Source organism: Mytilus edulis, chromosome 14, assembly GCF_963676685.1.
Source record: "Mytilus edulis chromosome 14, xbMytEdul2.2, whole genome shotgun sequence".
Classification (NCBI taxonomy): domain Eukaryota; kingdom Metazoa; phylum Mollusca; class Bivalvia; order Mytilida; family Mytilidae; genus Mytilus; species Mytilus edulis.
In genome coordinates this window covers 7,957,992-7,977,634 of record NC_092357.1, presented here as the reverse complement: position 1 = coordinate 7,977,634, position 19,643 = coordinate 7,957,992, and the positions used below count along the sequence as shown (strand labels likewise).

The 19,643-nt window shown below is 35.1% G+C and overlaps 1 long non-coding RNA gene across 1 annotated transcript; it reads left to right on the top strand.

The window, feature by feature from the left end:
* Positions 1-7,119: 7,119 nt before the first annotated feature.
* LOC139502631 (uncharacterized) lies at positions 7,120-18,794 on the top strand. The gene is made up of 2 exons (XR_011658901.1): positions 7,120-7,204; positions 16,179-18,794. It is a non-coding gene; the product is annotated as an uncharacterized lncRNA (long non-coding RNA).
* The last annotated feature ends 849 nt before the right edge of the window (positions 18,795-19,643 follow it).

The window sequence follows — 19,643 nt, the reverse complement described above, 5'->3', positions numbered from 1 at the left end:
ACTTAAAAATGGAAAGTTCACAATTGGAAAGCTGAAATCATCTCTTTTGTCGTAAAGTTATGTTTTTAACCGTCCCTCATTGTCGATATACAGATGTCAGTCAAGATATGAGGCCGACTTAACTGTATCTGTTGTATCCTTTATCTGTAGTTCGATGGGATAGATGCGTTCAACATAGTTACTAAATTTTGAATTATTTAGTGAAAGAACATCATCTATATAGCGGAAAGTAGAGTTAAAGGACAACTTGATACACTTTTTTTTATTTTTTAGGGATACAGCTAGTCTACAAGTTTTTGTACTGAGAACTTTGTTGGGGAAATAAAAGAATCTTTACAGAAGTCATTCGAAAAAGAACAAAATATGAACCTTTTCAATGTGAAGTCAATAGAAAAAAAAGAAAATATACCTTTATGTTCAATATTCACTTGACACATGGACACCAAGCACTGATGGCCAGTACAAAAAGAGCTTGCACTTACAACTATAATGCATGTGACATTAACAAAATATTAAACCTGACGATGACGTTAAAAGATTAACACCCCTTTCATACTTGTTAACCAATGTGAAAAAATAAACATGCTAATTTAACAAGTAAAAATCACGTTTGAAAATGTCCATGTGATATCCACTATAAAAAAATAAAGTTATCTTATCTTATAGTAATGTTTCCATCAAGAAAATTGAAAGAGATTCTTGCGTGATTAAAATACATGCGATTTAAATGATTAACCTGTGTAATACGCACGGGGGTAACTGCCATTCACCCAATGTCAAAACCGTAGCACTACGCATAGTGTTTTTATGGTGGGGCGGTTTATAGCAGACTATACATAATGGGTTTTTGAAGTCTGTATGGTTGTCTATGATGGCTTTCATCCACTTCATTTGAACTTTGGTGAATTGTTGTCTCATTGGAAATCATACCCCATCTTCTTATTTGTTAATCGAGGAAATCAGTCTGTAATGTTTTATTACTTGTGTATAGGGGTTTCATTATGGTTACGATGACTGATTTCAGAGGAATATGTTTCATTATGTAATCAAAAACTGTGTTTTAAAGTTATCATTAAAAGTCTCTTTTGAATAAACTATTTTTTTAATTATTTACTTGTATTATTGGCGCAAATGAAAGGTTATTTTGGCGCAAATGAAAGGTTATTTTGGCGCAAATGAAAGGTTATTTTGGCGCAAATGGAATACCGATTGGTGCAAAGGCAAAGCACCGAGGAATATGACGGTTAGTTTCAATTCGTTGTGTTGGTTGATAATGTTTAACGTTTGATTGTCAGGTTTAAAAGGGCTTCCCACATTTTTTTAATTTACTATGGCGCTCGGTATTTTAAATTATGCAAACAATAGTACACATGACACAACATAGAAAACTAAAGAATAAACAACACGACCTCCCCCACCCCCCACCCCCCAAAAAAAACTAGGGATGATCTCAGGTGCTCGGTAAGTGTAAGCAGACCCTGCTCAACATGTGACACCCGTCGTGTTGCTTATGTGATAACAAATTCGGTAAATAGTCTAATTCGGTAGGTCAAATTCATGAAAGGGAAGGGGAATGTAGTTACGACGTAAGGAACATATCCGATATCATTTGTAAAACGGTTATTCCATAACGGTCAACCAACTCGTGATGTTTGGTTCAATTTATCCCATTAGTTTCAGAGGAGAAGATTTTTCTAAAAGTTAACGTACGACGGACGCAAAGTGATGAGAAAGGTCACTTGCCTTGGTCCTTTTAAATTTTGCTAATTTGATTGAAAATCAGTTCTATACATTAGGTTTTCTGTTATTCAGAATCCAAGACGGCGAAAGACATCTATACCACCTAAAAGGTTGTCCCCTCAATATATTATTAGGTATCATAAAGACATCCATACTACCTAAAAGGTAGTCCCCTCAATATATTATTAGGTATCATAAAAACATCCATACCACCTAAAAGGTAGTCCCCTCAATATATTATTAGGTATCATAAAGACATCCATACTACCTAAAAGGTAGTCCCCTCAATATATTATTAGGTATCATAAAGACATCCATACCACCTAAAAGGTAGTCCCCTCATAATATTATTAGGTATCATAAAGACATCCATACCACTTAAAAGGTAGTCCCCTCATAATATCATTAGGTATCATAAAGACATCCATACCACCTAAAAGGTAGTCCCCTCATAATATCATTAGGTATCATAAAGACATCCATACCACCTAAAAGGTAGTCCCCTCATAATATTATTAGGTATCATAAAGACATCCATACCACTTAAAAGGTAGTCCCCTCATAATATCATTAGGTATCATAAAGACATCCATACCACCTAAAAGGTAGTCCCCTCATAATATTATTAGGTATCATAAAGACATCCATACCACCTAAAAGGTAGTCCCCTCATAATATCATTAGGTATCATAAAGACATCCATACCACCTAAAAGGTAGTCCCCTCATAATATCATTAGGTATCATAAAGACATCCATACCACCTAAAAGGTAGTCCCCTCATAATATTAGTAGGTATCATAAAGACATCCATACCACCTAAAAGGTAGTCCCCTCATAATATTATTAGGTATCATAAAGACATCCATACCACTTAAAAGGTAGTCCCCTCAATATATCATTAGGTATCATAAAGACATCCATACCACCTAAAAGGTAGTCCCCTCATAATATCATTAGGTATCATAAAGACATCCATACCACCTAAAAGGTAGTCCCCTCATAATATTATTAGGTATCATAAAGACATCCATACCACCTAAAAGGTAGTCCCCTCATAATATCATTAGGTATCATAAAGACACCCATACCACCTAAAAGGTAGTCCCCTCATAATATCATTAGGTATCATAAAGACATCCATACCACCTAAAAGGTAGTCCCCTTAATATATAATTAGGTATCATAAAGACATCCATACCACTTAAAAGGTAGTCCCCTCATAATATCATTAGGTATCATAAAGACATCCATACCACCTAAAAGGTAGTCCCCTCATAATATTATTAGGTATCATAAAGACATCCATACCACCTAAAAGGTAGTCCCCTTAATATATTATTAGGTATCATAAAGACATCCATACCACTTAAAAGGTAGTCCCCTCATAATATCATTAGGTATCATAAAGACATCCATACCACCTAAAAGGTAGTCCCCTCATAATATTATTAGGTATCATAAAGACATCCATACCACTTAAAAGGTAGTCCCCTCATAATATTATTAGGTATCATAAAGACATCCATACCACCTAAAAGGTAGTCCCCTCATAATATCATTTGGTATCATAAAGACATCCATACCACCTAAAAGGTAGTCCCCTCATAATATCATTAGGTATCATAAAGACATCCATGCCACCTAAAAGGTAGTCCCCTCATAATATTATAAGGTATCATAAAGACATCCATACCACCTAAAAGGTAGTCCCCTCATAATATTATTAGGTATCATAAAGACATCCATACCACCTAAAAGGTAGTCCCCTCATAATATTATTAGGTATCATAAAGACATCCATACCACCTAAAAGGTAGTCCCCTCATAATATCATTAGGTATCATAAAGACATACATACCACCTAAAAGGTAGTCCCCTCATAATATTATTAGGTATCATAAAGACATCCATACCATCTAAAAGGTAGTCCCCTCATAATATCATTAGGTATCATAAAGACATCCATACCACCTAAAAGGTAGTCCCCTCATATTATTATTAGGTATCATAAAGACATCCATACCACCTAAAAGGTAGTCCCCTCATAATATCATTAGGTATCATAAAGACATCCATACCACCTAAAAGGTAGTCCCCTCAATATATTATTAGGTATCATAAAGACATCCATACCACTTAAAAGGTAGTCCCCTCATAATATCATTAGGTATCATAAAGACATCCATACCACCTAAAAGGTAGTCCCCTCATAATATTATTAGGTATCATAAAGACATCCATACCACCTAAAAGGTAGTCCCCTCATAATATCATTAGGTATCATAAAGACATCCATACCACCTAAAAGGTAGTCCCCTCATAATATCATTAGGTATCATAAAGACATCCATACCACCTAAAAGGTAGTCCCCTCATAATATCATTAGGTATCATAAAGACATCCATACCACTTAAAAGGTAGTCCCCTCAATATATCATTAGGTATCATAAAGACATCCATACCACCTAAAAGGTAGTCCCCTCATAATATCATTAGGTATCATAAAGACATCCATACCACCTAAAAGGTAGTCCCCTCATAATATTATTAGGTATCATAAAGACATCCATACCACCTAAAAGGTAGTCCCCTCATAATATCATTAGGTATCATAAAGACATCCATACCACCTAAAAGGTAGTCCCCTCATAATATCATTAGGTATCATAAAGACATCCATACCACTTAAAAGGTAGTCCCCTCAATATATCATTAGGTATCATAAAGACATCCATACCACCTAAAAGGTAGTCCCCTCATAATATCATTAGGTATCATAAAGACATCCATACCACCTAAAAGGTAGTCCCCTCATAATATTATTAGGTATCATAAAGACATCCATACCACCTAAAAGGTAGTCCCCTCATAATATCATTAGGTATCATAAAGACATCCATACCACCTAAAAGGTAGTCCCCTCATAATATCATTAGGTATCATAAAGACATCCATACCACCTAAAAGGTAGTCCCCTCATAATATTATTAGGTATCATAAAGACATCCATACCACCTAAAAGGTAGTCCCCTCATAATATTATTAGGTATCATAAAGACATCCATACCACTTAAAAGGTAGTCCCCTCATAATATTATTAGGTATCATAAAGACATCCATACCACTTAAAAGGTAGTCCCCTCAATATATCATTAGGTATCATAAAGACATCCATACCACCTAAAAGGTAGTCCCCTCATAATATCATTAGGTATCATAAAGACATCCATACCACCTAAAAGGTAGTCCCCTCAATATATTATTAGGTATCATAAAGACATCCATACCACCTAAAAGGTAGTCCCCTCATAATATTATTAGGTATTATAAAGACATCCATACCACCTAAAAGGTAGTCCCCTCATAATATCATTAGGTATCATAAAGACATCCATACCACCTAAAAGGTAGTCCCCTCATAATATCATTAGGTATCATAAAGACATCCATACCACCTAAAAGGTAGTCCCCTCATAATATTATTAGGTATCATAAAGACATCCATACCACCTAAAAGGTAGTCCCCTCATAATATTATTAGGTATCATAAAGACATCCATACCACTTAAAAGGTAGTCCCCTCATAATATCATTAGGTATCATAAAGACATCCATACCACCTAAAAGGTAGTCCCCTCATAATATCATTAGGTATCATAAAGACATCCATACCACCTAAAAGGTAGTCCCCTCATAATATTATAAGGTATCATAAAGACATCCATACCACCTAAAAGGTAGTCCCCTCATAATATTATTAGGTATCATAAAGACATCCATACCACCTAAAAGGTAGTCCCCTCATAATATCATTAGGTATCATAAACACTAAAATCGTTGCCATACTCTACTTTGAAATAAGGTAGTTTAAATAAGGTGAGGGGGGGGGGGGCAAAAATATACAGAGAAATAATAAACCAAACCTATGAATGATTTTACAACCAAACATTTTTTTTAGAAGTCAATCATAGTCTTGTGTGAAATCCAATTCAATTATGTGACTGTTTTATAATTATCAACTTAGGTCAGATCTACCTGTAAATATGTAAATATGTGTGTCATAATTTCTTATCTAAGGTACATCGAGATAAAAGTCACAAGTCTATTCAGATGATGTTCAATGGTCATTATCACATGATAAGTCCTTATAATCTATTTGGTATACAATTCACAGTTAAATTTCTGTCTTATTCGGTTTCATAGTTTGTATGAAAATTTCACCTTTTTTTCGCACCATCAAATATTTCTTTACACTTTTTCTACTTTCATTTTATTTAATTTGCCATTTTATGCATTTTAAAATATAGGACAAGGGATCGGTTTGTCTATAGTGCATAACTATTTCTATTAACAAGGAACCTTTGGGAATTGTGGAATAATTCATGGTTATGAATGTAGTAGTTAAATAAATCAGACATTTTAATACGTGTTTGCATACAAATAAAAGTTAAAGTATCAATTGTCTATCTATTTCACGACAATGATTTCTATATTTCACGAGGATGATTTCTATACGAGTAATTATTAACGACTCTTTGAATAAGTCCAATACTTCAGGAAATCCTATCTTTATCTTTATATAACAAACAAAATATACAATTCAAACATATATTAAGAAAAAGAATGCAAATTTATTATAAAAAAGTATCTAAACTTTCATGGATATTTGCTCCATTGGCAGTATTCAGCATCTCATTATTTATTTGTTTATAAATTTCCAACCATCGAATAAAAAAAAATGCGATTATTCAATGGTGTTTAGCTGACAAAGATCCGTATATTCAAAGGAATATTCCATTCAATGATATTAATAATAGTATGTAGATGGTAAAAATGTATAAAATACTGTCATTGGAATATCGTATGTATAATAGCAAAAATGAAAAATATATCAATGAGTGAAAACTAGTTTTAAAATCAATAACAGAATATTAACTGAAGAAAAATAGACCACACAAAAGAAAATTAAAAAAGGGGGTCCAATCCTAAACGACTGTTATTTGTGTTATTCCAATTTCTTTGTCGTCGATTTATACATGATTCAGAAAAAATCCGAGAAAGATGGGTTTAATCTCCGGCCGCCAAGCCCTCCACAATCCCTCGTCCGGTTCATCAAATGATTGCATTTAAAATACCCTATACGTAAGTCAGGTTTATACATCTTTACAGATACAATGTACATGTATACAGATAAATAAAATTCTACATGTTTAATCATTAAACACACACCTCTCATCAAATAAATTCTTTAACCTTTGATGAGAACAAGGTTCAAGTTTATTAATTTAACGAATTATATATATATATATATATGGTATGATAATTGTTTTGTATGAGAGATGTAGACGATCAGTAATAATGTAAGAGGGATAGACATGGTAGTGGTACCCGGTGTCGTTGGTGGTTTCGCTAGCTCACTCCAACTCGGAAAACACCATGTAAGACTCCGCCACAACTATAAGTAAGTAAAAATTAAGAAATCATTTCTTTTTATTATTTAGGGAAATCATTTAATGAAAATTCTTCATCTTCAACATGTTATAAAAAGTAAGAATATTATACCGATATTTACCGTTTCATGTTTTTATGTTTTATTTGTTAAATGAACTGAACGCAATGGATGTGAAGTTAGCAGCCGGTTCGTTATTCGATATTCGATATTCAATATCCAACCTGCTGCTAGCAGTCGGTTGGATATTCAAAATTTTGATGAAAATCATTAAAAAAAAAGAAATACTTGATAACATTAAAAGCATGATTTTCATGGTTAAGATGACTAATAAGATACGTAGGAACTTATCAAAATGACCTCTTCAAGCTGTTGTAAGTTCTCGTTGTCCTCGAACATAAACCCTTTTCTAAGTTGCAAATATAAATTGGTCATGTTGGTGTCAATAAAAAACTGCAAAGATTTACTTTTATACATGATAATTCTTAAAACAATAAGAAAAACCGCTTACTTTAGAAAACATTAAGAAATATAAATAGAAATATTTATGGAACGCCCAAAAAAGAAATATATAGTGAAAACCTACCCGAGACCGCTTAAATGAGGTTGAGACCCCCCTGGTCTTTCAATGACTATAAAAGTCAACCAAATCATTGACTCTGTATATATGAAGGTTGTATTAGATGGATTTTTGAGAATAACGTCATCTTCAATATCTACGGAGGGCTAAGATTGTCACTTTTCAGTCAAAAAATGTCAAATTTTTAGGACAAAGGGCACATGGTTATGGTGAGAGCCCCCTGATCTCTCAATCTTTCTAATATTTTACGGACATTTAGTCAATAGGTAGATACAAACGTGACTAAAAGGAATTTGGGTACACTTCATGTCTTCTATGTTTACGGTACGCCCAAAGTGCCAGTTGGATATTCAAATTTTATATCAAAAATCGACCCGAGACCGCTTAAATGAGCGTGAGACCCACTGGTTGTTCAATGTCTATTAAATTTAATTAAATCATAGACGCTGTGTATATAAAGGTTGTACTAGAAAGAATTCCCAGAATATTGTGATATTCGATATTTATGGAGGCCTTTTATTGTCAATTTTCAGCTACATATTGTCAAACTTTTACATGTAGGACAAAGGACACTTGGCAATGGTAAGAATCCCCCAATCTCTCAATCTTTCTTATATTATGCAGAAATTTAGTTAATAGGTAGACAAAAATTAAAACCTTATTCTGGAAGGGGGCAACTATTCCCACTTGGGGTTTTGAGAGATTAAACAAGCCGCTGACAAACAATTTGGCAAAGAGAGGGACCGAATGAGCTCTTCAAATTGTGAGCTATTGGATGAATTTTAAATTTGTTGACGATAGGACCGAAAGATCAATAACAGGGTCTAAAAACATTGAATTGGGAATAGTGGTTTTGGGTGACCTAAATTGATTTTATCTTGGATTGTTAGGATAAAGGCATTGATCCAATAGCTAAAAAAGATCGATCTTTTCAATTCAATTTTATTAAAAAAACAAGCAGAAATGCATGTGATTTTTTTTTACCTTTTGATAGATGTATGTCTTTGGTTTCAGAAAACCAACGCTTAGGGGTGTTCAAACAAACTCTTAGATGTGTTCGAACCATCGCTTAGGGGGGTCATGACAACGCTATAAATAAATGACGTTTTAAAAATTACAGACACTAAACAGTGTGAGGCGCTCGCCAGGGAGTTGCAAGAGATCAAGCGGAGGATTAAAGCCAGTAACATGCAGCATCGCCTCGAGAAGATTGTACTCAACCGGGACCTTTCAAAGGTGTTAAGCCTGTGGTTAAGGCTCAGCGAGAGGCAGATTCAACAATACCAAAACAATTGTTTACCTTCCTGCAGCAGTGACAGTCCTCCCTCCTCCTCCACCACCAAAGTTTGCCTACCCACTACCCATTGCACCAGCTTCAGACAACATCCTCGGACCTCGAGCACAGCAGTATTTGCAGCTCAGTAACAATCCTTCCGCCGGCCACACCTTTAGATCGCGATCTGAAAACGATGGTATCTTCATCGGAAGCTAACCAGTTACGTCTGACGGTGATGATATTTCGGGAATGCTCTGGGGTACAAAGGAACCCTTGACCTCTTGGAACTCATGGTGAAAAAGAAACAAGAATCGTTTGAGCCCGAAGCTTTTAAAACCTTGTCGACTATGCAGAGATCCTGAACAGTTTCGGTGCCATAAATCGACAAGGCAATTGATCCTCTCTAGAACCCGAAGGCGATAAAAAGTTACAATTGGACGAATATTGTGTCGCACATCTAAAGCAAGATAAGCATTGTAGCAGACTGCAAACCGTTTTTCTACACTCTGACTTTAACTAGCTCCTTCATATATCACCTGGATCTGTGTAACGCTGCCGACCGTGCTTGAAATAATGGCGTGTGCAACGAGATTGTGGCGATCCTCGATGCCATGAAGAAAGGCGAACACATCAGCACCAAGGAATATAAGCATTTCCATCGTAGTATCCTGTAAATAAATGTTTAATGTTTTGCTCGAAAGTATGCATACAGCGGTAGTTTGTTTGACACTATCGCCGGTATCGCTGGTCGCATGTTCACCTCCTCTGCTGCCAAGGCCTTGGAAAGTAAGACTATGAGCGCTTACACCAATGCAGCCATGATAGGAGTTGAAAGGGGGTGGCCAAAGTCGTCGACCATGTCGTTGAAAAAGTGAACCGCCTTCGAAAACCCAGTGTCTAGCGCAGCAAGCCCAATAAACAGCTCAGTATTAAACGCAGTAAGCCCCACAACCAAACACAGTTAAACAATCTCATCTCCCGTGGCATCGCTACCGTCCATGATTTTGTCCAAAGCTATCACTAAATCCATAATGTCTGACATCCTTACAATCACAGTAGGGTTAACCTACGATGGAATTCTTAAAAAATATTAATACCAGGTTCATGAATTCGTACCTTAAGCCGGAGCCCTACTTACCAACTCTGAAGCGGAGATCCGAATCAACATCGAAACGCAAGACCTGTTCCTTCACCCAATCGAGCGTTATTTCTTAGTAGAAGGAAGACTTCAAAATCACGACAGCACTGCATATGCAGACGTTGATCTCATTCACAATGGTATCATGTATCTCTTAAACTATATGATATCGACTCTCCGGTCAGCAGATTGAACACATTAACGACCCGGCATCGCCACCGCTATGCTGGGAATGTAAACCTTCCTCGACGACTTCTTCAAAACGCAGGGTCTCAACCGACTGTGGTATAAGGATTCTTCTACCGATGCCGAGACTGAGAACACTGGATTTACAGCCTGGCGTGAATACATTATCACCAAGCGCACCAACAAAGGATCGTACTCGTTTGCCATTCCCCTGAAACATATTATGGGATTATTACTATAAAATAGTGTACGGGTTCAGGCAAGAACTTCCACTCATTCGCTATTCAGATGCCAATGCCATTACGAGGGCTGCCGCCGTCAATAACGTGGCAAAAATAATCCTGTATAAGATCTCTTGGGTCCTCTCTCACAAAGTGTCCATGTCACCCTCAAAGCTGAACGCGACTCAGCCGTCGACTTTAATGCGTGATTTTTACAAAACAAGGTTGCCAGAGTGTTCAAGGAGGCTGTAAACTTCAGAAAGAAATTCTACGACATTGAAAACCTTCTCAGTAACGGTGGTGTCAACCCCTCTGATTTTATTTACCTATAGCCGCTGTTTGTTATCGAGGTAAGTCATTCGCCCGAGTGGACTTCCAGATTCGAGCGGAATTATAGCGTAATGTTCCCGACAACACCGAAGCATTTTTACTTCCAATCTCCGAAGGAGTCCTCCAGTTCGAATTGGACGGTCAGAAGATGAACGTCGGTATTTAATGAATACTAGTAAATGGACACCACACTGTTACAGTAAATCGTCGACCACACAGACTAAAAGCAAGGGGTTTCCATCCTTGTCCCTGGAAACAATAGCCGCATTTTACCCGGTTCACCCCCTATAATTTAAGGAATCGAACACCGTATTGGGATTTAAGCGACAGCTCTACACATTTGATCAGGCAACAAACGGTTACGAAGAGATTGAATACATTGTTAGCATCAGCAGTATCAACAGCATCTTGGTGAACAGTGGCATCATCAATGTAAGCTACGTAAACTCCACCCAACAGTCCAATATCTACAGCTTTTCAATCGCATGCAGACATACCTAACCGACCAAGACGGTGATCCTATCAATCTCCGCAGTAAACATATCACCATCCGCTTTCATCTTCGAGAGGTATTAGAAAACAGTCTATCAAAATATGGGTTGAATTTGATAAAAGGTCAAGCTAATAAATTACACGGAGCAGCTAAAAAAAGGTTGCCCGGTCACCATTCGTTTATCCCACACAAACCTGCAAGGTAAACACAAGATGTGATTACCCCGCAACAGATTGAAAAGATCACCAAGCTCCTTCGAAACGTTTCTAGTGGTACAACTATGGAAATAAGCACTACCCAATTGAAGAAAAACATTCAAAAAGAAAGTGGATTCCTACCCAAGTAAGCGGGAAGGACAATGCAAGTCATTCCTATGTTGGCGAGCACAATTCTGCCAGCATGAGGTGTTGGAGCCCAAAGTTGCCTGGTTGAAATAGCCGTCAGCAATCATGCATTTGGACCTGGAACTTACATCAAAAAGGGTGCTTGCGTGAGCTGTGTGAAGGTGCGTTGTAAAGGTCTGTAAATCTTCCCCGACACCTATGGTGCCTGTTTGTACTTGAAACAAGGTCCTCGATTCTACTAGGGTTCTGCTTTGGTCCTAGAAGCTAACAGTCCATTCAACAGCATTCCCCTTTTGATACAATATTTATATATATAGAATCTATGATTTGGTTGAATTTAATGGACATTGAAAAACCAGGTGGGTCTCAACCTCATTTAAGCGGTTTCGGGTAGGTTTTCGCTATATAATTTGAATTTCCAACAGGCACTTTGGGCGCACCGTAAACATAAAAGAAAGAAAGTGTACCCAAATTCCTTAAAGTCACGTTTGTATCTACCTATTAACTAAATATCTGTAAAATATTAGAAAGATTGAGATATCAGGGGGCTCTCACCATTACCCTGTGCTCTTTGTCGTAACATTTTGACATTTTTTGACTGAAAAGTGACAATCTAAGCACTCCGTTGATATTGAAGATGACGTTATTCTCTAAAATCTATCTAAGACAACCTTTATATATACAGAGTCAATGATTTGGTTGAATATTATGGACATTGAAAGACCAGGGGGGGGGGGGGGTGTCTCAACCTCATTTAAGCGGTCTCGGGTCGATTTTTATATAAAATTTGAATATCCAACTGGCACTTTGGGCGTACCGTAAACATAGAAGACATAAAGTGTACCCAAATTCCTTTTAGTCACGTTTGTATCTACCTATTGACTAAATGTCTGTAAAATATTAGAAAGATTGAGAGATCAGGGGGCTCTCACAATTACCCTGTGCCCTTTGTCCTAAGATTTTGACATTTTTTGACTGAAAAGTGACAATCTAAGCACTCCGTTGATATTGAAGATGATGTTATTCTCAAAAATCCATCTTATACAACCTTTATATATACAGAGTCAATGATTTGATTGAATTTTATGGACATTGAAAGACCAGGGGGTCTCAACCTCATTTAAGCGGTCTCGGGTCGATTTTTGATATAAAATTTGAATATCCAACTGGCACTTTGGGCGTACCGTAAACATAGAAGACATGAAGTGTACCCAAATTCCTTTTAGTCACGTTTGTATCTACCTATTGACTACATGTCTGTAAAATATTAGAAAGATTGAGAGTTCAGGGGGCTCTCACCATTATCCTGTGCCCTTTGTCCTAAAATTTTGACAGCTTGTGACTGAAAAATTATTTTTTTGGCTCTCCATATATATTTCTATTTATAGTTATCAATATTTCTTGAGTTATGGGTTTTTCTTTTTGTCTTTAGAAACATTATACACAGAAGTACATCTTTGAAGTCGTTTTATTGACAAAACTCTATATTACATAAAGACAAAATATATAACATGGAAAAGGGCTTACATATATATGCGAGGACAACGAAAAATTACGACAGCTTAAAAAGGTCATTTAACGATTTTTCTACATATCTTATCAGTCCTTTTAACTATGAAAATCATGCTTTTTATGTTATCAAGTATTTAATTTTCGTATTATTTTTCACCAGATTTTGAATATCCAACCGGCTGCTAGCAGCTGGTTGGATATTGAATATCGAATAACGAATAACGAACCGGCTGCTAACTTCACATACATCTGAACGCATACCGTTTTGTTTTTATTTTTAACATTAAATGCAGTATTAAATTGAGTAGGTTTTACTATTTTCAATTCAGGTGTGTTGCTAAGATGTATTTGATCTTGATGGCGTAAATGTGTATAGATTATCGGGTTTTCTACACATTGATATCGTAAAATATCAGCCGCGAGCCACAATGTGAACCTTTTTGGCGAGTGAGCGTAGCGAACGAGCTAAAAAGTTTCACATTGTGTCGAGCGGCTGATATTTTACGATATCTATACGTGGAAACTCCGATTATCTGTTTATCGCTCTATTAATGGTCTTTTTCCCTCTGCTCAAGACAGTTTTACGCTTGACGAAAGCAAGCTTGATAACGTCTCCTCTCGCATTGTGACGTCGCTGATAACTTCTCCTCTCACACTGTGACGTCGCTGATAATGCCTGGTCTCGTTTTGAAGTCTTGATACGAGAATTACTGAGCGACAGAGCAGGGTGATATAGGCGTAGGGAAGGACGATATTGTAATTTTTCATTGATAAATAATGTTTAAACTAAGCCAAAATATATCCCGGGTAACATTGTAGTTTTGATTTATACATTGTAATGTTTTTTAATATATAAAAAATATCTATGTCTAGAATAAATGCTGTTTCAAAATACATACTTTTCTTACTTTCTGTCAGGATATATATTAATCTCCTCAAATAGAAAGTTTGTCCTCATAATGATGCATACATCTCCGTAAAGTATTTTTTCATAGACGTTATGTGGTATATAAGAACCTGTGAATGAGTTGTATAGTAGGTCTAATACTTGTTATGTTGCAGTGTATGTTCATAGCATGCTAAAAAAATACATGCGCTATCGATCTTAGAAAGTTTGATTAATTGGAATGTATTCTAACTTATTTTGAATATGCAGCTTATTATCAATATGGTCCCATCAAAAAATTACAAGAGTTACAACGTTACATGAAGTTCAAATATGGGATTCGGAAACAAGTTTGAAAAAAAATTATATAAATCCGTCTCCCCAATATCTTCTGGCTTGCTTTGTGGTATAGATTTTGTTCATTGTTAAAGGCCGTATGATGGTCTCAAGTTGCTAACTTCTACGTCATTTGGTCTAGAAATTTTTTCTTGTGAGTTTTCTCAATAACAATCTTGCGTTTTCGTTTTTATATTTGATGGTTAAGGGTGTTTTACCTGAACGTAATTCAAATTTTGAAACTGTGATAGAATACAACCAAACCATACATCCATAGAATCTTTTACAATACACGAAGTCCACCTGGCGTTTTATTTTTAATCTGAGTGATTGATTTTATTTTTTTTTTAATTTTGATGGGGGAGGGTGCATTAACTGTTGTCCGATGATATTATATGTATAGAAAACCGAATATAATTAATTTTCTTTCTCCAATTGCATCGATTGTAAACTTTGTTTTACTTTTTGGATTGCTTTTACTTGAACGAGTACCAGAATGTCCTACCGCATGCATAGTACGTAACCTGTAGAAAAAATTATGAACTTACAAAACTAGGTAATACGACAAGAGTATATTAGAAATCCAGGTCAAATGCAACGTCGCTTTTTAGAAAAAAGCCTTATCGTCGTCCGTATACAGAAAAATACAAAGCTTTCACATGATGCTTCTCATTCGAATTTGGCTGGATTATCGTAATTACAGAAGTCAACAGGCATTTTCATACTGCCATATTGATGATTGTGCATGTAGCATGTAGCATACATTTGAAATTCAAAACATTTGGTGCTCCAGCATTTAATTTGTACACATAATCTAACATGAAACTTAAAATGTCACCTTACGTAAAATAGATTAAAACAACTTTTAGGTTTGTCACTTATTAAAGTTTGCTTTCATATATATCCTATTAGCTGTCAAAAAGCTTTTACATAAGTTATCAACAAACTCTCGCTTTCTTACAAAATTAAACAAATTGTGAAAACGTCAAACTCAAAAATAAAGACTTAAATGGCAAAATATCAAAACTTAAAATAGCACAAAAACAATTTAAAGTCACAAAGAGAAAATGGTTGTCCAATATTATAAGACCCATAAAAGAATAAGTCAGGATCGAATTGTTGAAAAATTAATAAAACAAATAAGATGTTCAGATCACAAATGGCAAATATTGGTTTTATTTCGTTTGCTTTATAGTTGCAATGTTTTATGTACTTTTATTCAGGATGAAAATAAAATGAACAGTTATTTATGTTTTTAATATTAACTATAATCCCTGAAACAACAATGATCGTAGGTTTTGCAATTTTCATACCACAGAGCTACCAGTCTGTTAGGTTTGGGTCTCCTTTGTTCATACCACCGGGTACCAGTTTACAGATAGATATGTTGGATTAAATATTATTTGCCTAATGTTCAGTCGCAAATACTATGAGATTTCAACCTGATAAGTGAGTACTGCAAAATTTATCGACCTGCAGAGGTGGAACACTACATGTACATGAAAGTCTATCAAATCTAACAAAAAAATAAACATCTCAAATTAAGTCAAACTAAGCACAAGAAAAAGCAGTTATATTTTTATAGGTATAAACATTCTATAGACATCCAATGCCCCCAAATAGTCCCACAAAGTCATAAAACATTAATATTTACATTTATTTAGTTCATTTCAATTATTTGCAGATGCGGAACTTAACACCATGACAGATAAAGACTGCTTCCCTGTTCATTAGACAGAATAAAATGGTATTACATCAGTTACAACAGAACCTTTCAACATTGTTTATGGTATATCCGATCCAAATGAATTTGTTATATCAACAGAACACTAAGGAGCAAAATACCAACATACTAATGAGGAGCAAAATATCAACAGAACACTGAGGAGCAAAATACCAACAAAACGCTAAGGAGCAAAATATCAACAGAACGCTAAGGAGCAAAATACCAACAAAACGCTAAGGAGAAAAATACCAACAAAACGTTAAGGAGCAAAATACCAACATACTAATGAGGAGCAAAATACCAACAAAACGCTAAGGAGCAAAATACCAACAAAACGCTAAGGAGCAAAATATCAACAGAACGCGAAGGAGCAAAATACCAACAGAACGCTAAGGAGAAAAATACCAACAAAACGTTAAGGAGCAAAATACCAACAAAACGCTAAGGAACAAAATACCAACAAAACGCTAAGGAATAAAATACCAAAAGAACGCTAAGGAGAAAATACCAACAGAACGCTAAGGAGCAAAATATCAACATCACACTAAGGAGTAAAATACCAACCATCTAAATATCACCCGTGTTTATGTTAAAAATAAAACAACTATTAAAAACCTTTATAAAACATTGTTGTGTCAAGTACATGTATATGTCATAAGTTAGGTTTTTTTTACCAAAACTAAAAAAAATATCCTAATATAAGATAGTTTAAGGCTGGTACTAGTGGAAATATTTATGTATTGGTGGGGGTATGTGTTTATGTATGTGTGTGTATGTTTGCGTGTGTGGTTAGACATAAGTTTGTTAGAAATCTTTTCTTACCACTTTAGAGATGTAAATGTGTGAAAGCTGCGTGGTTGTGTAGTAGGTATGTTAGAATTATTTGATTTTTTTTTTCAAGACGCCAAAGGCCAAAATGTGCAATATTGTTGTATATAATATTTTTTGTGTAATTTATTTTAATACAAATATTTTATAAGTGTTTATTTATGTCTTGAAGTAGTGATGCAGTGACAAATTCAGGGCCGTAAACGGAATACGCCCCACTTTTTTTTTAAATCACATAAAAATATTTTCACAATTAACTGGCATTTACGCCTCCCTTTTCCTCGGACCCTGGATCCTCCCTTGTGATGATCCCTGATAAGTTTATCTTATAACTGAATGTTGTTTGAATTCACCAATGAAATATTTCGTGGATCACATTTTTCGTGTTCTTATATTATACTTTTAAATATCCATTTTCACACCTCCGCAAAGGCACTGACCATTGATTCTTCGTTTGTTTGTGTTTTAAGAAGAATCTGTACCACACAAGTTAAAACAAACTATTTTGTAAATATAAATTGGGACAAGAAAATTGCTTTCAAACTCAATGTTGAATTGTATAATATGAATAAAACACACTTTCGGATACTTTCCTTCCGGAACAAATTATTCAATGCAGTTTAACCTGATTTTTTACATGTGTTTTAAAGTTAAAAATAAATGTTTATAAGTTGCTTCTAACGCGCTTTCCCGGATTTACGTTCGTTCGGGAACTCTCTCACCCAAAAATTCGAAAGCCAAGGATTTAAACACAAATGTAGCCTTAAACTCAAATTATTATAAATAATGTGCATATATGTTCTCAACATGTTTTATGTTTGTCTTACCCAGATAATATGGGTTTTATCAAAGCTGAATTGTGATATATTTATAGATGTAGTTTTAGTTTTGCACTTTGCTAGAAAATTGTACATAGTTTTGAAACACTTAACATTGCACTTGCTTTGTAGAATTAGTAATGATTATTCCAGCGTGCCAAATACAAGTACATAAAGCTATATATATTAATATGCTGGCATAAATGGTTGATTTACGTCAAAACAACGCAATTACAACCAATTTGCCTTCTATGATATGTAAACACAATATGCACACTAAGTACCTTTAAAATACTCATTTTAACATTGCATGTGTTTATATATAACGCATGAAAGGGAGCGAGCTAGGAACAAAGGGAGAGAGAGAGAGAGAGAGAGAGAGTGAGAGAGCATTTTAACATTGCATGTGTTTGCATATAACGCATGAAAGGGAGCGAGCTAGGAACAAAGGGAGACCTATAGAGAGAGATAGCGAAAAAGAGAGAGAGAGAGTATATTTTGTTTGTGTGCACATGTGTTTGTATGTGATTAAGTGAGAGACAAAACATTGTTTTATGGTCAGGCAGGATCATCCTTTCGTGTTAATCAGTTTCTAAGATATTTTTCTGTAAACTTAAAATATATGACCGTTTGTATGGGTTCTTCGTTTCTTTATTCCTTCAAGTGTATTATAATGTTGCTCTATATGGAATAGTTCAGCACCCAATTATTCTTTATTCTTTTTTTAACCTGTTGTCTTCTCTATTCTTTTTTTTTGGGGGGGGGGAGGCGGGAGGGGAACCCAATCCAATTTATGTATGTATCAATTTATTGTCACCTTTATATACTGAAGATAATTGGTGACACAAATCTTTATGAGTGATTCTAGTCATGATTCATTGCTATTGTCTATGGTTTGGTATTATTAAACAGATGATATTGATCAAAATGATTGCATCATGTTGTTTTTTTATACTAGTAGACAATTTATTTTGCCTGATACAACTTTGCGCAAACGCATTAATTTAAAAAAAAAAGTGGTATGATTTCCAATGAGACAAGTCTACACAAGAGACCAAATGATATAGAAATAAACAACTATAGGTCACTGTGCGGCCTTCAACAATGAGCAAAGCCCAAGCAGCATAGTGAGCTATAGACGGCACCGAAATGACAAATGCAAAACGATTTAAAAGAGAAAACTAAGGGCAGAATTCATGTACAAAATAAAGTAGTAGGAACACATCAGTAAGACAGTAACAAACGACAACCACTTGATTACAGCTGGCCCATACAGAATGTTACGGAGTTGAACTAGATTGAAGGCGACAAAACTCTCCTTAATACTAGGGTTAATTAAAAATGATACAATACTTTTGCACGTTGCACGTAATGAACACTTCGTAAATGATTATAAAAAGATCGACGACTTATCAATTACTACTGTAATAGTTAGTCGCATATACGAGAGAATTATGTAACAGTCATTCAGAACCAACAGTAAAAAATGTAAAAATCAGTTGGAAAAAAATTAATCACAAAAATACCTCACTCGGAGGAAATCCAAAACAGAAAGTCCCTTAACAAATAGCAAAGGCAAACGCTCAACCACATCAAAATGGATAACTTGGCATCTTTTTTTTTTTTTAAATCTTTGTACATTCATTGTCAAAAGTACAATCATTTATGTAATTGAGACGACAATACAAACTTATATAACTATGCATTTGTTATTTATTATTAAAACAAAAGCATAATCCTGAAATAAAACAAAATTATCATCAGAGATCTAAATGCT